The sequence below is a fragment of the Entelurus aequoreus genome, linkage group LG19 (assembly GCF_033978785.1).
Source record: "Entelurus aequoreus isolate RoL-2023_Sb linkage group LG19, RoL_Eaeq_v1.1, whole genome shotgun sequence".
NCBI lineage: Eukaryota > Metazoa > Chordata > Actinopteri > Syngnathiformes > Syngnathidae > Entelurus > Entelurus aequoreus.
In genome coordinates this window covers 39257843-39276291 of record NC_084749.1, presented here as the reverse complement: position 1 = coordinate 39276291, position 18449 = coordinate 39257843, and positions in this window count along the sequence as shown.

Genomic DNA, 18449 nt, shown 5'->3' with positions numbered 1-18449 from the left:
CTCAGCAACAAAGGGTTGGAGTTGGGGGTTAAATCATCAAAATGATTCCCGGGCGCGGCTGCTGCCCACTGCTCCCCAAGGGGATGGGACAAATGCAGAGGACAAATTTCACCACATCTAGTGTGTGTTTGACAATCATTGGTACTTTAATCTTAATCTTTTGAAATATTCTAAAAATAGCAACAATTCAAAAATCATTTATAAATATATTTATTGAATAATACTTCAACAAAATATGAATGTAAGTTCATAAACTGAACATCAAATCAAGTAGGCTATTCCATTCATTACAATGCAACAATGCAATATTCAGTGTTGACAGCTAAAACATTTTGTGGACATGTCCCATTGATGTTAAAGATTTATTTTTTTGTGAAGAAATGTTTAGAATTAAGTTCATGAATCCAGTTGGATCTCTATTACAATCCCCAAAGAGGGCACTTTAAGTTGATCATTACTTCTATGTGTAGAAATCTTTATTTATAATTGAATCACTTGTTTATTTTTTAACAAGTTTTTATTTATTTTTATTTATTTTTTTCCAAATAGTTCAAGAAAGACCACTACAAATGAGCAATATTTTGCACTGTTATACAATTTACTAAATCAGAAACTGATGACATAGTGCTGTATTTTACTTCTTTATCTCTTTTTTTCAACCAAAAATGCTTTGCTCTGATTAGGGGGTACTTGAATTAAAACAATGTTCACAGGGGGTACATCACTGAAAAAAGGTTGAGAACCACTGTTCTGATACATGTTCACATTATTTATTGACTAACAGCATTCCATGATTAATATCAATAAATTAATATTAATAATAAATGACAGAAAAATAAGCACACGTATGACTGAGGAGTCATAGTGTAACTTTGTGTGGTGTTTGAGTTGTCCGACTTTTTGTGTGGCCTTAAACGCTTAGTTGTTGACGAACACCGTTAGGGCCGCTTGTTGTCACTGTCACTCAAAGTTGCATTTCAAAATTACACAGAATAAATGTGTTTAATTTGTTTAGAATTCAGATGGGTTTGATTTGGTGCGCGGCATATATTTGCTGTGCGCAGAGGACGCTTGAGCAGTGCGCAATTGCGCAGGCGCGCACCTTCGAGGGAACGTGGCTCACAGGGCACAGAGGAGGCGTCAGTGCGATACAGTTCGCGTATCGGTCACGTGACCAAAGCAGCTCATGATCGGTCACGTGACCAAAGCAGCTCATGATCGGTCACGTGACTTTCTAAAAGCGGTACGCGCACCGACACAGGGTTTCGCTCTATGAGCTGCTCGACGCATGCATCTGTGTTGCGGGACCCATCACTACTGTTATTAGAGAAAGTTACAGGAATGACGGCGTGGCGAAGTCGGTAGAGTGGCCGTGCCAGCAATCGGAGGGTTGCTGGTTACTGGGGTTCAATCCCCACCTTCTACCATCCTAGTCACGATACATATGTTCACATTATTTATTGACTGTATCTAAAAAAGATAAAAATATATTTTTATTTAAATGAAGATATGAAATAATCCTAAATGAAATACAATGACTTGGTTTATATTATTGTATATACTAGGTCATAAAATCAGTGTCAGTTGAGTCGGTCCATAGGTTGCCTGTAGGGATTTTTAATGTCCAGCAGATGTCAGTATTTAGTGACACAGTATCAATACAGTTTTGCAATGTGTCGAAACGCTTCATGACGCCTCATCGACCCATCACTAATAGTCAGGTTGACGTCACAGATCCTGCGTTTCTTTGTAATAATCATGAAGCATGTCTTGCACACAGACAATTTATATGACCAGTCTTCCACTTTATCAATTGCATCCTGTATAGATCTGTCAGTTTGTCTAACTAGTGATCACGTGGTGTGAAGTCCAAACATATATAGGCTGCAGGTGATGAGTTGATGACAGGCAGGTGAGTTGATTAGGGAGTTGGGATCAGCCGTGCCAGGCTGAGAGCTGGAGCCAAGCCTACGCCCAAAACACGCCCACTCTCACAAAGACACACACAGAGACCCTGCATTAAATTTTTTGTGTGCGGCCCTCACTGGAAAAAAGTTTGGACGCCCCTGAAGTAGTGATATTTACTTTGTGCATTTTAACTAGTGACTAATGACATTGTTTTGCCTCATTTACCCCTGATAGACTGAGACAGTGACATTGTTTTGCCTCATTTACCCCTGATAGACTGAGACAGTGACATTGCTTCGCCGCTACTCTTCAGTTCAGTTCAGTTTCAGTTTATTTGGAACATGCATAAGATACAATGTGATGCATCACATAATTCCAGTTATTTTATTACAGCCCGTCCTTAAAAGGAGTAGGAAGAAGCAGAGCTTATTTAATCCTACCCCTTTTCATACAATAGCAATTTTATCCAATTTCCTTGTTCTCTGTAACAGAGCAGTGAACAAATAAATACCATACCATAGTAAGCATACAAATATTAAATACATAAATAATCTGTATCAATAAAAAAAAAAAGGGAAAAAAAAGGGTTCAAGATGTTCATCATAATTCTTGTTCTGTGTACTTTGTGACCATTTGTAGTTTGAACCGTCTCTTAAACTGAATCATATTGGTGCTTTGATTTCTTTGATTAATCCGTTCCATAATTTAATTCCACATACTGATATACTAAAGGTTCTAAGTGTTGCACGAGCATATACATGTTTTAAATAACATTTTCCTCTAAGGTTATATTTCTCCTCTTTTGTTGAGAAGAATTGTTGTACATTCTTGGGTAGCAGGTTATAGTTTGCTTTGTACATAATTTTAGCTGTTTGCAAAAGCACCAAATCACTTTGTGTCCTGACTTTTGGAATAATTAGGAGATGAGTGCCGGAGGATCTCAGGGCCCGGGAATGTTCATAGGGTAAAAGCAATATTGAAAGATAAGAAGGCCCAATACCATAAATACATTTACAAACCATAAGGAGAACCTTAAAATGGATTCTGAAACACACGGGGAGCCAATGCAGAGATTTTAAAAACTGGTGTAATGTGAGCCCGCCTTCTGGTCTTTGTCAGGACACGTGCCGCTGAATTTTGGAGTAATTGTAAAGGTGCAATAACCTTTTTAGGAAGACCATAAAGCAGGGTGTTACAATAATTTATACGACTTGTAATAAAAGCATGCATTGTAGTGCTAGTATGATAGCCACCAGTTCCGCTGTGAATACTAACAGGTTATTAGTGACTCTTGTACAGATTGACACCTCAACTTCTGGAATACGTAGTCCTGCCCAAACCTTCCCTGATATCGGGTCCTTTGATCCGTCTGTATAAATAATCAGAAAACCATAGAATCTTGTGTTTCCACCATGGGCACATTATCATATTCTTTCCACCCTTTCCTTCTCTCTATTAATTCAATGTCTACCCTCGGTCGAGGTAGAATCAAAGGGGGGGCATCTCCCCACACTGAAACCGGGCTGTACTCTACTTTGTTTAAACTGAGCTGCTGCACTTTCAATAGTCCTTCCAAAACCTGTACACTTTTGTTTTAGTCTGTATTCCCAGCAGTCCACCAAAACATGTGTTGCTGGTTGTTCCACCTCAGAACCCTTTAGTTTTGTCCTGTACACCAAAAACAGTTTGTTTTGTTTTAAATTTAGAGGTAGCTCATTTGCTTCAATTAAGATAGCATTTGTTGGACTTGTTTTAACTGCACTAATACTAATTCGAATTGCTCTGTATTGTATTCTGTCTATTTTTCTTAACATCGTCTTAGCAGCTGCTCCATAAACACCCATACACCCATAGTCCAAACACACCCTGATCAGTTTATCTGCTCCCCAATTGCAGCTTGAGACTGACCTCATGAGATTCAGTACCTTCTTGCACTTTGTCTTGATTTTATTGATATGTGTCTTCCAGAGACATCGTTCATCAAACCACAGTCCAAGATACTTAAATTCTTTAACTCTCTTAATGATTAGTCCATATATTGTCAGGTTGACGTCACAGATCTTGCATTTCTTTGTAATAATCATGAAGCATGTCTTGCACACAGACATTTTAAAACCCCACTTATATGACCAGTTTTTCACTTTATCAATTGCATCCTGTATAGATCTGTCAGTTTGTCTAACTAGTGATCGTGTCGAGTGAAGTCCAAACATATATAGGCTGCAGGTGATGAGTTGATGACAGGCAGGTGAGTTGATTAGGGAGTTGGGATCAGCCGTGCCAGGCTGAGAGCTGGAGCCAAGCCTACGCCCAAAACACGCCCACTCTCACAAAGACACACACAGAGACCCTGCATTACATTTTTTGTTTGCGGCCCTCACTGGAAAAAAGTTTGGACGCCCCTGAACTAGTGATATTTACTTTGTGCATTTTAACTAGTGACTAATGACATTGTTTTGCCTCATTTACCCCTGATAGACTGGGACAGTGACATTGCTTCTCTGCTACTCTTCAGTTCAGTTCAGTTTCAGTTTATTTGGAACATGCATACGATACAATGTGATGCATCACATAATTGCAGTTGTTTCATTACAGCACGTCCTTAAAGGAGTAGGAAGAAACAGAGCTTATTTAATCCTATCCCTTTTCATACGATAGCAACTTTATCCAATTTCCTTGTGAACAGTGAACAAATAAATAACATACCATAGTAAGCATACAAATATTAAATATATAAATAATCTGTCTCATTAAAAAAAAAACAGGAAAAAAAAGGGTTCAAGATGTTCATCATAATTCTTGTTCTGTGTACTTTGTGACCACTTGTAGTTTGAACCGTCTCTTAAACTGAATCATATTGGTGCTTTGATTTCTTTGATTAATCTGTTCCATAATTTAATTCCACATACTGATATACTAAAGGTTTTAAGTGTTGTACGAGCATACAAATGTTTTAAATTAAATGTTCCTCTAAGGTTATATTTATCCTCTTTTGTTGAGAAGAATTGTTGTACATTCTTGGGTAGCAGGTTATAGTTTGCTTTGTCCATAATTTTAGCTGTTTTGCAAATGCACCAAATCACTTTGTGTCCTGACTTTTGGAATAATTAGGAGATGAGTGCCGGAGGATCTCAGGGCCCGGGAAGGTTCATAGGGTAAAAGCAATATTGAAAGGTAAGGCCCAATACCATAAAATCATTTACAAACCATAAGAAGAACCTTAAAATTGATCCTGAAACACACCGGGAGCCAATGCAGAGATTTTAAAAACTGGTGTAACGTGAGCCCGCCTTCTGGTCTTCGTCAGGACACGTGTCGCTGAATTTTGGAGTAATTGTAAAGGTGCAATAACCTTTTTAAGAAGACCATAAAGCAGGGCGTTACAATAATCTATAGGACTTGTAATAAAAGCATGCATTGTATTGCTAGTATGATAGCCACCATTTCTGCTGTGAATACTAACAAGTTATTAGTGACTCTTGTACACATTGACACCTCAACTTCTGGAATACGTAGTCCTGCCCCAACCTTCCCTGATATCGGGTCCTTTGATCCGTCTGTATAAATAATCAGAAAACCATAGAATCTTGTGTTCACATGTGTTTCCACCATGGGCACATTATCACATTGTAGTTTGCTTTGTACATCATTTTAGCTGTTTGCAAATGCACCAAATCGTTGAATTTCAATAATTGTGATTTAATAAATAAAGGGTTTGTATGTTCTCTATATCCAGCATTATGTATTATTCAAATTGATCTTTTTTGTAACACAGTTAGTGAATGAAGTACACATTTGTAGTTGTTTCCCCATATTTCTACGCAATAACTCAGATATGGTAACAATAGTGAGCAGTAGAGAATATGAAGTGATTTTTGGTGTAGAACATGTTTTGCTTTATTCATTATTGACGTGTTTCTTGCTACTTTATGCTGTATATTTTTTCCATGAGATTTCCAATTAATTTTATCATCTATTATTACACCTGTTTTCTTTTACCTTTTCAATATTTACTCCGTCTATTTGTATTTGTGTTTGCCTTTCTCTTCTACTGTTACCAAATAGCATTATTTTAGTCTTACTGAGATTCAAAGATAGTCTGTTTTTGTCAAACCATCTTTTTTATTTGTTAATTTCTTCTGTTATTATTTGTATTATCTTCTGTGTGTTCTCTCCTGAACAAAATGTTGTTGTAACTTGACAAATGTCATTTATATAGATATTGAACAATTTTGGTCCGAGTATTGATCCCTGAGGTACGCCACAAGATTTTTTTTTTCTCCATCTCTTGCCGCCCTCAGCTGGACGGAGGGGAACTAGACAAGTCTCAGTGATGCCTAAGGTGTGCCTAATGAAATACGGTATGTTTCATCTGTTAAAATCCAACAAGCCAGTTAATAAGTTAAGTTAATTCTAATTCAATTAGAAGCAACTTGTAAAGGCATATTATTCGTAATGTTGCCTACTTAAAAACTATTCCTAAACAGTACTTACGGTGTGCAAAACACTTAAACATACAATGAAACAAATTACAATGACAGAAAACAGAATAACAAATCAGAACACTTACAATTTCAGAAAGCTAACAAAAGACGAAATACTTAACAATTACAGGTAACACAAAAACAAAAGCCAAAATAACCTACGATCGCAGAATGTTCCAAATCACAGATTGACAGCTAAATCAACTACCGACAGTGCGCCTTATAAACCGGTGTGCCTAATGTAAGGAATAAGTTTGGTTGAGCTTACCCACCTCGAAGAAACTTTATTTGGTACATGGTGTAATGATAAGTGTGACCAGTAGATGGCAGTCAAACATAAGAGATAAGTGTAGGTTGCACCGTTTGATGTTCTTCAACATATGAGTATTATTATGGCGTGTGTATAAGGTAAGGCATTATCTAGGTTTTGTTTCACAATATTATGCAAAAACAATTTTTCTTACCTTCTGGTACCTGCTGATCTGTATTTGGGATCTGCATAAATCCTGAAAAATTGCGTCCACCTTTGTAGTCCGTGCCGACACTGTAGTTGATAAGTTTCTTCTTTTTTCTCTATCTTGTTATTCATCCTGCGCTGTTGCCATTTCTAATATAAAGTAGTGTAAAGTTCTTACTTATAACTGCCAGTAAACTCGCCATGAAAGCGCTAAAACATACCGGTGTAGTGAGTTTATATTATTCACCCAAGGAAGAGTTCCGGTCGGACGTTTTTTCACGGGACACCTTCCCGCTGTTGTTGTTTCCGGATGAGGAGATGCTGCTCCGTGTTCCGTTAAAGTCTGAACGTCATTAAAACAGTTAACTCCATCTTTTGACACTTCTTCCACTCCCGTCCTTGCACGCTACACCGCTACAACAAAGATGACAGAGAAAAGACGCTGCCGAAGGTGAGCCACGTAAATAAAACCGCCCACAAAACGGCGCATCCGGAAGCAACTGTCAGAAAGCAGCTTGAAGATGATCTGTATAACATTATCTATGCAACATTTTGACCAAAGAACCACCATTACATGTTATGTAGACCACAAGGAAGTGTTTGTAATTTAGAAAAAATAAATAATAATATCACTCCTTTTAATGCGCCTGATATATGACAAAAGATCAATAATAGACCATTCATCGGCAGTGCGCCCTATGGTCCGGAAAATACGGTAATTATTTTGTCCATGCCCTCTAAATCTTTACTACCTCATTTGACACCGCAGAGGTGGACAAAATAATTAGTTTATTTAGCTGTCAATTTGGGGCATTCACTTTCCGGTCTCTGTGATTGTAAAATGTTTTGGCTTTTGTTTTTGTGTCTTCTGTAAGTGTTTCTTATTTTGTTAATTTGGGGGCGGGGTGGCTCTGTTGATAGAGCGTCCGTACCAGCGACTTGAGGGTTTCAGGTTTGATTCCTGCTTCCGCCATCCCAGTCACTGCTGTTGTGTTTTTGGGCAAGACACTTTACCCACCTGCTCCCAGTGCCACCCACACTGGTTTAAATGTAACTTAAAGATGTACATAATGACTTTCACTAAGTTATGAATGTCTATAGAAAAAGTGCCATATCAATATAAGTTACTCCATTTAATTTGTTTTCTTAAATTTTAAAATGTGTTTTTATTTTGTTTTCTTAAATTCTAATCCAAACTGTAATTTTGTTTCATGAAATGTTACTGTTTTCCACTTCCAGGCCACTGTGGACACACATAATGTAGATTGCCATGATCTGATTAACGACTCAAATTTTCTGATGTCCTACAGATAAGCGGTTGAGAACTTGCTAGTTTAAGGTGTTAATGTTATGACTGTCTTTTTGTTTTAGTTGTGCTGCAGCATGGATGAACACCTGCAAGGAAGAGAGGGTAAACAACCATATCTCCTTGCTGCTGGGGGAACCCAGAACAAGATTGACACTTTTTAACTTGTCGTGGGCAAACAGCTCATCCCCTGTCAAGCTACCAGCTCGTTGGGTGCTTTTGATGAACTCTTTAAATCCCACTGTGTGTTCAACCTGTCTTACGAGGAGTCATTGGTCCAGCTCAAACAACAATCTCCAACATTGATATTACCACAACAGTGGATTCTCCAAGAGTTTGTGAGTTTCGTGCTAAACTCCTGAACTAAACCATTGAAAAAATGTTTAATTTGTCAAGCTGTGCACGTCCTCTGCCAGTCTTTGATAACTCATCTAAGAACTAATCACAGTTTCTATCATAGCACCAGGTTTAAGTTGGTTTGTTCACAAGGTTGTTGGAGGCGTCAGTTTTCAACATATTCAGGTTTCAAAAAACACCTAATTAGTGCTCATGAAAATGGTTCTTGTCAAAGTGCTAATGAGGCAAACCCACAGGCATTTCAAGCTAATTTTAATTGTCTGCAAATTGCTAGATGCTAGCAACTCAGACAGTACAAGGACAAGATTGCGAGGCTGCTAGGGGATTTTGAGAAGCGATTTCAGGTTGTTGGTGAACTCGAGACAGAATTAACAGTTTTTCCATCACCCTTCACAATCAGAGCTTCTGATGTGCCCGTTGAAATGCAGCTTGAAACAATTGATTTGCAGTGTGATGTAGGATTGAAGGGAAAATTTGACTCCGTTGGCTTGGACACATTTTATAAGTATCTCCCAGAGGTGGGACCTAGTCATTGTTTTGCAAGTCAGAAGTAAGTCTCAAGTCTTTGCCCTCAAGTCCCGAGTCAAGACAGGCAAGTCCCGAGTCAAGTCCAAAGTCAAGACTGGAAAGTCTCAAGTCAAGAGTCTCAAGTCAAGTCCCAAGTCCTGCATTTTGAGTTTCGAGTCCTTTTAACCACAGACTAATATATTTACACAGATTGTGTATTGTGTATGCTTTTAAAACACTTTATTTATTTATTAAAACAAGTGCATTTGAAATTGCAGGAAAAAAGTAGTGCTGACATTGCATTTTATTATAGCACTATTAACCAGTCATTTTAAAGGCCTACTGAAATGAATTTTTTTTATTTAAACGGGGATAGCAGATCTATTCTATGTGTCATACTTGATCATTTCGCGATATTGCCATATTTTTGCTGAAAGGATTTAGTATAGAACAACGACGATAAAGATTGCAACTTTTGGTATCTGATAAAAAAAAAGGCTTGCCCCTACCGGAAGTAGCGTGACGTAGTCAGTTGAACATATACGCAAAGTTCCCTATTGTTTACAATGATGGCCGCATGAAGTGAGAGAGATTCGGACCGAGAAAGCGACAATTTCCCCATTAATTTGAGCGAGGATGAAAGATTTGTGGATGAGTAAAGTGCAAGTGAAGGACTAGTGGGGAGTTGAAGCTATTCAGATAGGGAAGATGCTGTGAGAGCCTGGGGTGACCTGATATTCAGCTGGGAATGACTACAACAGTAAATAAACACAAGACATATATATACTCTATTAGCCACAACACAACCAGGCTTATATTTAATATGCCACAAATTAATCCTGCATAAAAACACCTGCGTGTTTGTTACGCTAGCTCCTAGCTCCTCTGCTAGCTCCTAGCTCCATAGAACACGCCAATACAATTCAAACACCTGATCAACACACACAATCACTCAGCCCAAAAGACCGTTCACCTAACCCAAGGTTCATAAAGCTTATATATTTTTAAAAAGTTACGTACATACGCAAAAAAAAGTTGCGCACATACGGTCAAGCGATCAAATGTTTAGAAGCCAAAGCTGCATACTCACAGTAGCACGTCTGCGTCTTTGTCATCCAAATCAAAGTAATCCTGGTAAGAGTCTGTGTTGTCCCAGTTCTCTACAGGCGTCTGTGTATCGAAGTCAAAAGTCCTCCTGGTTAGAGTCTCTGTTATCCGAGTTCTTCCATCTTGACTGCATCTTTCGGGAATGTAAACAAAGAAGCGCCGGCTGTGTACTGTTGTTGCTGACTACGTTCGAAAAATACGTCCATTTCGCACCGACAACTTTCTTCTTTGCTTGCTCAGCTTCCTTCTCCATAATGCAATGAACATGATTGCAACAGATTCACGAACACAGATGTCCAGAATACTGTGGAATTATGAAATGAAAACAGAGCTTTTTCGTATTGGCTTCAATGTGGAAGGCATACCCGTGTTCGCCGGTCTACGTCACGCGCATACGTCATCCTCAGAGGCGTTTCGAACCGGAAGTTTAGCGGCAAATTTAAAACGTCACTTTATAAGTTAATCCGGCCGTATTGGCATGTTATAATGTTAAGATTTCATCATTGATATATAAACTATCAGACTGCGTGGTCGGTAGTAGTGGGTTTCAGTAGGCCTTTAAACATTTAACTCATTCCTTTACAGAATAAACACATTTGAAAAAAAAAAAAAGTGCAACTGTACTTAATTGTACAAAAGTGTTAACATTGAAAAAACATGAAAAACATAACAAATACATGAACATAACAAAAAAGTGGTACTTTTTATATGCCCTGTGCTGCATTGCATTTGTAAAAGACCAAATTGGCCAAGAGTCTCTCAGTCATTTGTGCACGATGGGGACGTAGTATGATGCCACCATGGCTGAAAACTCACTCCACTGGAGCACTGGAGGCAGGCACTGCCAAGACTCTAATGACCATTCGGAACAGTGACGGAAGAGTCTTCATGTTCAATGCCCAGAACAAAAGGGCATTCTCTCCTTCAGCTATGTCAAGGTAGCGACTTAGCTGTAGTGAATCAGAATCAGAATAGTTTTTATTGCCATTGTTTCAGAACGGGTTCACAAACTAGCAATTTTTCTTGGTGCAATCGTGCAACATAAAACACATATAACACAGAATAAGTAATAAAATGAGCTGTAACTGAGCTATCAGATCTTGATATTGTTCATGTGCTTGATGGCCGAGGGGAAAAAACTGTTCAGGTGGCGGGAGGTGTGGGTCTGGATGGACCGTAGTCTCCTGCCTGAGGGGAGAGGGGAGAATAGTTTGTGTCCAGGGTGAGAAGAGTCAGCTGTGATCCGACCCACACGCCTCCTGGTCCTGGAGGAGAACAGGTCCTGGAGGGATGGGAGCTTGCAGCCAATCACCTTCTCAGCAGCACGTACGATGCGCTGCAGTCGATGCTTATCCTGGACTGTGGCGCCGGGGAACCACACGGTGATGGAGAAGGTGAGGATGAACTCGATGGCTAAGTAAAACTGCACCAACATCTCGGTCGGCACCTTCAGTTTCTTCATCTGCCGCAGGAAGTACATCCTCTGCTGGGCCTTCTTGATGAGGGAGCTGATGGTCGGCTCCCACTTGAGGTCCTGGGTGATGGTGGTGCCCAAGAAACGGAAGGAGTCCACAATGGAGACGGGGGTGGGAGAGTCAATCAAGGTGAGGGGGGATGGTGGGGCTGTGACTTTCCTGAAGTCCATGATCATCTCCACTGTCTTCTGGGCGTTCAGCTCCAGGTTGTTGAGGCTGCACCAGGACGCCAGCCGGTCCACCTCTCTCCTGTAGGCGGACTCGTCGCCATCCGAGATGAGCCCGATGAGGATAGTGTCGTCCGCAAACTTGAGCAGCTTTACGGACTGGTGACTGGAGGTGCAGCAGTTTTTATACAGGGAGAAGAGCCAGGGGTAAAGTACTTCATGACTACAGACGTCAGCGCCAACGGCCTGTAGTCATTAAGTCCTGTGATCCGTGCTTTCTTGGGGACAGGGACAATGGTGGACATCTTGAAGCAGGACGGCACGCGGCATAGCTCCAGAGAGGTGTTAAAAATGTCAGTGTTGGAGTAGTCCCAACATCCTTCTTCTGTTTCTTGTGGTAAGCAGCAAACAGCCCTTCTCCTTCTCTATGGTCCCCTTGCTTTTCTTCATCAACAAGAGGCGCAGGTTGCTCAGTCTCTGCAGCATCTTGTAGGATCAATTCTGGTAAACATGTAAAAACAATAGCAGAAACAAAAGAGATCTTATCATTACCATATGTGTTGGTGATGCAGTGTGTTGGACTGAAATACTTAGTTATTGCTGCAGTCAGTTAGATCAGATTTTGAGGGAAAAAGTTACATTAGACTCAGTTACATTTACCTTTAACCTGTTGTGCCACCTCTGCCTTGACGTTACGACTGACCAGCACATGGGGCTCCACCAACAACAGAGAAAAGGCTGGATCCAAGGCAGCTGCTTTGAGGTAGACTGGATCTGAAAAGGGAGCAGTGATCCCATCTTGTGTCCTGGCCATTTTCACATTGATGAAGATTCCAAGAAATCTTTTTGTTCAGGGATGTCTGGAGACTTCTGTCCAGGCCGCTCAGGAAACAGACCTGAGGCTTCAGCTTCTCGAGGTGGTGATTGAGGGACAAGATGGATGGAACAACAGCACTGATTGTGATGACCGTCTTCCCCTGTGTCAAATCAGTTGCTTCTCCAAATGGCTTCAAGATGTCCACCAACTCCTTCAACAGATTCCACTCCCGTGCTGTGAATGACAACTCCCTGTGCCCAGCCTTTTCTAGAACAGCACAGAGCCTTACTTAGACTTAGACTCAGACAAACTTTAATGATCCACAAGGGAAATTGTTCAACACAGTAGCTCAGTTACAATGATGGAAAGTGAAAGGATGGAAAGGACAATGCAGGTATAAATAGACTAATATAGCGATAAAAAAAATCTAACATATATACATATGTGTACAGAATAATATATATATACAGATATATAATATTATGTCTAACATATATACAATATATACCAATGACCATGTACAATATTACAGTATATATAGTATATTTGACAGCAGCAGCATAAAATAGAGAGTAGATCCAGCAGAAAATAGAAAATAGATATTAAAAACAAAGAGAAGTAGCTAACATGTCAGGTAATAGGCAGATATCATCCATTGCTGTATGGCGAGTGATTATACAGCTGGATGGAGTGTGGAATGAAGGAGTTCTTGAATCGCACAGTGTGGAAAGGGAGCTGGAGGAGCCTGTGGGAGTATGAGCTTCGCTGTCCCTTAATTGTCAGGTGGAGTGGGTGGGCAGGATTGTCCATGATGGCCAGCAGTTTGTCCAGTGTCCTCCTGTCCCTCACTGACACAAACGCCTCCAACTGCGTGCCAATAGTTTGGCCGACTTTTCGGATCAGTTTATCAATCCGGTTTGAGTCCTTTTTTGCTGGTGCTGCTCCCCCAACCAACCACTGCAAAGTACAGTGCACTTGCCACAACAGACTGATAAAATATCTCCTACAGTTTGCTGCACACATTAAAGGACCTAAGCTTCTTGAGGAAAAAGAGTCTGCTCATGCCCTTCTTGTAAACAGCTTTGCAGTTGTCCTTCCAGTCCAGTCTGCTGTTCAAGTGGACTCCCAGGTACTTGTACTGCTCCACTACTGCCACCTCCCGGCCCTGGATCTTGATGGGCTCCACCGGGGTCACTCTCTTCCTGAAATTGATGACCAGCTCCTTGGTCTTCTCCACATTAAGGACCAGATGGTTCGCCTGAGACCACTCCACAAAGTCAGCGATCAGTGTCCTGTACTCCAATTCCTGTCCCTCTCTGATACACCTGACCACAGCAGAGTCGTCAGAGTATTTCTGCAGGTGGCAGGACCTGGAACTATACTGGAAGTCTGAGGTGTACAGGGTGAACAGGAAAGGAGACAGGACGGTCCCCTGTGGAGCACCTACACCACTGACCACAGTATCCGACAGGGAGCTCCCCTGTCGCACAAACTGGGGCCTGTCAGACAAGTAATCAGTGATCCAGGAGACAATGGATGAACTGACACCCATCCTGAGCAACTTGTCACTCATCAGAATTGGCTGAATGGTGTTAAAGGCACTGGAGAAATCAAAAAACATGATCCTCACAGTGCCCTTCCCACCATCCAGGTGAGAGTGAGCATGATGGAGCAGGTAGATAACAGTATCATTCACTCCTACATGATTGCACTGGAGAACAGCCTTCACTTGCCTCAGTGTTGAGTTCCATCTTGTGTTGACTGCAGCAGGGATGCCTTTCTGTTCCCCAAATTCAGCATCAAACACATCTTTGAATGTTGTGCTTGTGTGCAGCAGTGAGCTGAGTTTAGATAACTTGGAAAGAGAAGGAGATACCACTTTTGTTTCTTTCAAACCATCTCCCACCACCAGCTGAAGAGTGTGCGCAAAAGACTGCAAGCGCTGTTTCTTTGCCATAGCAACATCTACCGTTTGCTGATCTTCCACGGTTAAATCACACCAGAGCTCAGGGTCATCAAGATGATCTCCATCATCGTCATCCTCTTGTTCACTGGGGAAGCACACAGTGAATGCTTTTTGCATGTTAGTGTAGCGATGTAGTACTCCTTTGCGTTGTTTTCCCCCAAAAGACGACACCCACTCTTTCTTCCGGCTCAAACATGGTTTATTCTGGTGAAAACAATCATAGTGAGTCGCCAATCAGCCTTCTCTATACATTTTAAACCGTCAAATGGAAGAGACCAAACTGACCAACACATTAACACACGACAAAAAAACACACAATACCTGGTGAAAACAATTATAGTGAGTCTCCAATCAGCCTTCTCTATACATTTTAAACCTGCACAGAAATCAAACAAAACAAAACTTAACATAAATGTGTCTCCTTTAGGCCTACAGCAACACAGCTAGCCTGCTAATAAGTTAGATGAAAGCTATCAAGCTAATTCACGGGGTGCCAGAGAGCACAACTTACTGTCATATGGAAGAGAGCAGACTGATTACACACACAGGCCTCAGCCTGGAAGTCTGCTGGGACATGTGACGTTCAGTGACCATACAAAAATATAGGAAATCACAGTACTAAACTTAGAATAATAAAATTTCCAAAAATAAAGAGTCACATTACATATTGTGTAAATGTAATACATTAGATAAGATGACATTAAAATAAAATGACATTCAAATAAGAAGAGTAGTAAGACAGTAAGCAATTGAGATCATAAATTACCTCTGTTACATTAGCAGCATTGTCACTAATAATGTAGTCCAGTTTAGCTTTAATGTTGTATTCATCACATATTGCCTCAAATTTGTCACAGATTTGTTCAGCTGTATGTGAGCCTTTGAAGCGCTCACAGGCCAAAGATTGGACTTGAGCTGTATCCTCTCTACCTCTTTGTCCATCCAGTGCACAGTGACTAGGGCTGCAAATCTTTGGGTGTCCCGCGATTCGATTCAATATCGATTCTTGGGGTCACGATTCGATTATAAATCGATTTTTTCGATTCAACTCGATTCTTGATTCAAAAACGATATTTTTCCGATTCAAAACGATTCTCTATTCATTCAATACATAGGATTTCAGCAGGATCTACCCCAGTCTAGGTCCTAGAGGTCCAGTGATCACAGGTAAGAGCTACTCTGCTAGCTCTAGTCACAGCTTCCCCCACTTTTAGCTTTGTCTCTCTGTAACGTGAAGGTACAACAATGTCTGTAAAAACCGATCGTGATATGATGTCATATTGTGGCTCAATAGTTTTGATCATGAACCTGAAGCCTTCTCTCTCCACTGTGCTGTATGGTCGCAGGTATTTTGCAATGAAACAAGCGATGGATCTGGTTATCTTCTTTGCCCGTTCAGAATTGAGTGGTCATTTTGTAAACTGGTGAAGTGTGTGTTGATCAGCTGCCGGTGTTGTTAGTGGATGATCCTTGTCCTCTGATAACTCTGGGGGGTGTCTGTCCAAGTGGGCGCTGAGATTTGAAGTATTCCCAAAATACTTAACTTTAGCGTTGCAAAGTCTGCAAATTGCATGAGTCATGTCAAGTCCTTTCTTGCCACGGTAAAATCCAAAGTGTCTCCAAACGTTTGCTTTCAAAGTCCGCGGAGGCGCCGGTTGTATTTCTTCTTTAGGCTGCTTTGTTTCTTTTCCTTCTACCTACATTTTAGCAGCAACACAACAACACTACACTCCCCTTAGTAGCTAGCCACCAGGTAGCCACGGTGCTTATTGCGCAATACCTACGATAGCCCAGAAGGCACATACACATTGCCGGGAGCGGGGGAAGAAAATCGATTTTTGAAAAATGAGAATCGATACTGAATCATACAATGTAGGAATGGAAATTTGAATTCGAATCGATTTTTTCCCACACCCCTAACAGTGACACCGAGGAATCCCCTCATCTTTCGGTCAGACTAAATGTCCACAGTCACTGAAACATGGTCAGTGTGGCTCAATTGAGTTTTTAATTTTGATCGTCTTTCTTCAGCGAGGTTCTCTGTTTTTGATGTCATTGTTCTGCGAGCTGTACTTGCTGTCAAGTACTGTCAGAAAGTGGCGAAAACTCTTGTTTTCCACAATAGACAGGGGCAAGTTGCAATCAATAATCAAGTCAGACAGTATTTCATTGGTGATAGCTTTCTGCTGTGGATGACTCATACTGTAATGCCCGACACGGTTGTCCAGGAACTGCGAGATTGAAGGCTGTTGTGGTTCATTGGTGATGCTTTTGTTCACCAGGTATTCTTGAAATCTGTAACAGGTAAGCATATTAAAGAGATGTCAGAAAATCACTTATAGCCATAAATGAATAGTACTGAAACTACTCTTTATTACTCATATTATTAATATCAATCTTACAGTGTTATAATTTGGTGTGTGTGTGTGTGTGTGTGTGTGTGTGGTAAACATTAGGTTACAGTTGCTGCACTAGTCAAATATTTTAAAACTTATTTCGAGTTGAAAAGATAGTTCGGGATTTGTGAAGTGGGGTTGTATGAGGGACTACAAGGAACATGGCGGGCAACCCACTCACAATAGAGAGAAGCAGACAGGCTACCAGCACACGACTTAGGCTTTACATTGCTGTGGACGGAGTCAGCAGCTAAACGTATTTAAGCCACCTCAAAGAGGCAAACTTAATCAAATCAATGTCAGTTTAAGTGTAAGCCATACAAATAATATTTTCATTGCTTTGTCTTGCCGTCAAGACAGACCATTCTGTAAAGAAACTGAAGTTATATCGCTTGTTAATTCACCGTCTCCAGCCCTGCAACTCACGTGTGTTGTGAGGTATACAACCAGCAGTATGTTGAAAATCTAGCTAAAATGGTACACATATTCATAATATAGTGTACATTTGAACTGACCTTTATTTTACTATTTTTGTCTTTTTTTAGGTGGCTAAAATATGCGGTGCTGCTGACCGCCGTCTAACATTACGTTACTGTGTGTGATACATTGACTAACGTAACGTTATGTAAAGGTACCTCATGCAACCCTGCTTAAAAAAAAATAACCGAACAAAAAGTATGAATAAGGTAGTGAACTGCAGTGGACGCAACAGATTGCCATGTTTGCAATAACGTTATAACGTTAGCAGTGAGTTTACAGCCTCACTGATTTAACTACACAGCAAATAAAAGTTATGTTACTTAGCCAATAAACGTTAGCTTACATTCAAAACTTACCGTTCTTTGTGCAACTTCAAATGTCGAACGAAGTTGGAAGTTGTTGAGTGTCCGTCTGAAATCTTCGAACAGCATGTTTTGCATACTGCAAACTATTTTTTGTTGACCACCTCCTCCTCTCCTCAGACTCCGGCCACCTTAGTATTCTCCTCCTCCTTGACCTCACAGCAGCTTTTGACACCATCAGCCACACCGTCCTCCTTTCCCGCCTGGAATCATCCCTCAACATCACCGGCTCTACCCTCTCCTGGTTAAGATCATATCTCACTAACAGACAGCAATACATCAGTATAAACAACTGCACCTCCTCCACTGCCCCTCTGTCACAAGGTGTCCCCCAGGGTTCGGTGCTTGGTCCACTTCTCTTCATCCTGTACATGCTCCCCCTCGGTAACATCATCCACCGCCATCACCTCCAATTCCACTGCTACGCAGATGTTGTCCAGCTATACATCTCCACAAAATCCATCTCCTTCATAACTCTCTCCACCCTGACCGACTGCCTCACTGAAATCAAATCATGGATGCACTCCAACTTCCTCAAACTCAACTGTGACAAATCTGACATGCTCATCATCGGCCCCAAACCCTCACCAAAACTGCTCACAACTTCAACCTCTCTGTCGACAACTCCACTCTGTCCCCATCCACTCACATCAGCAACCT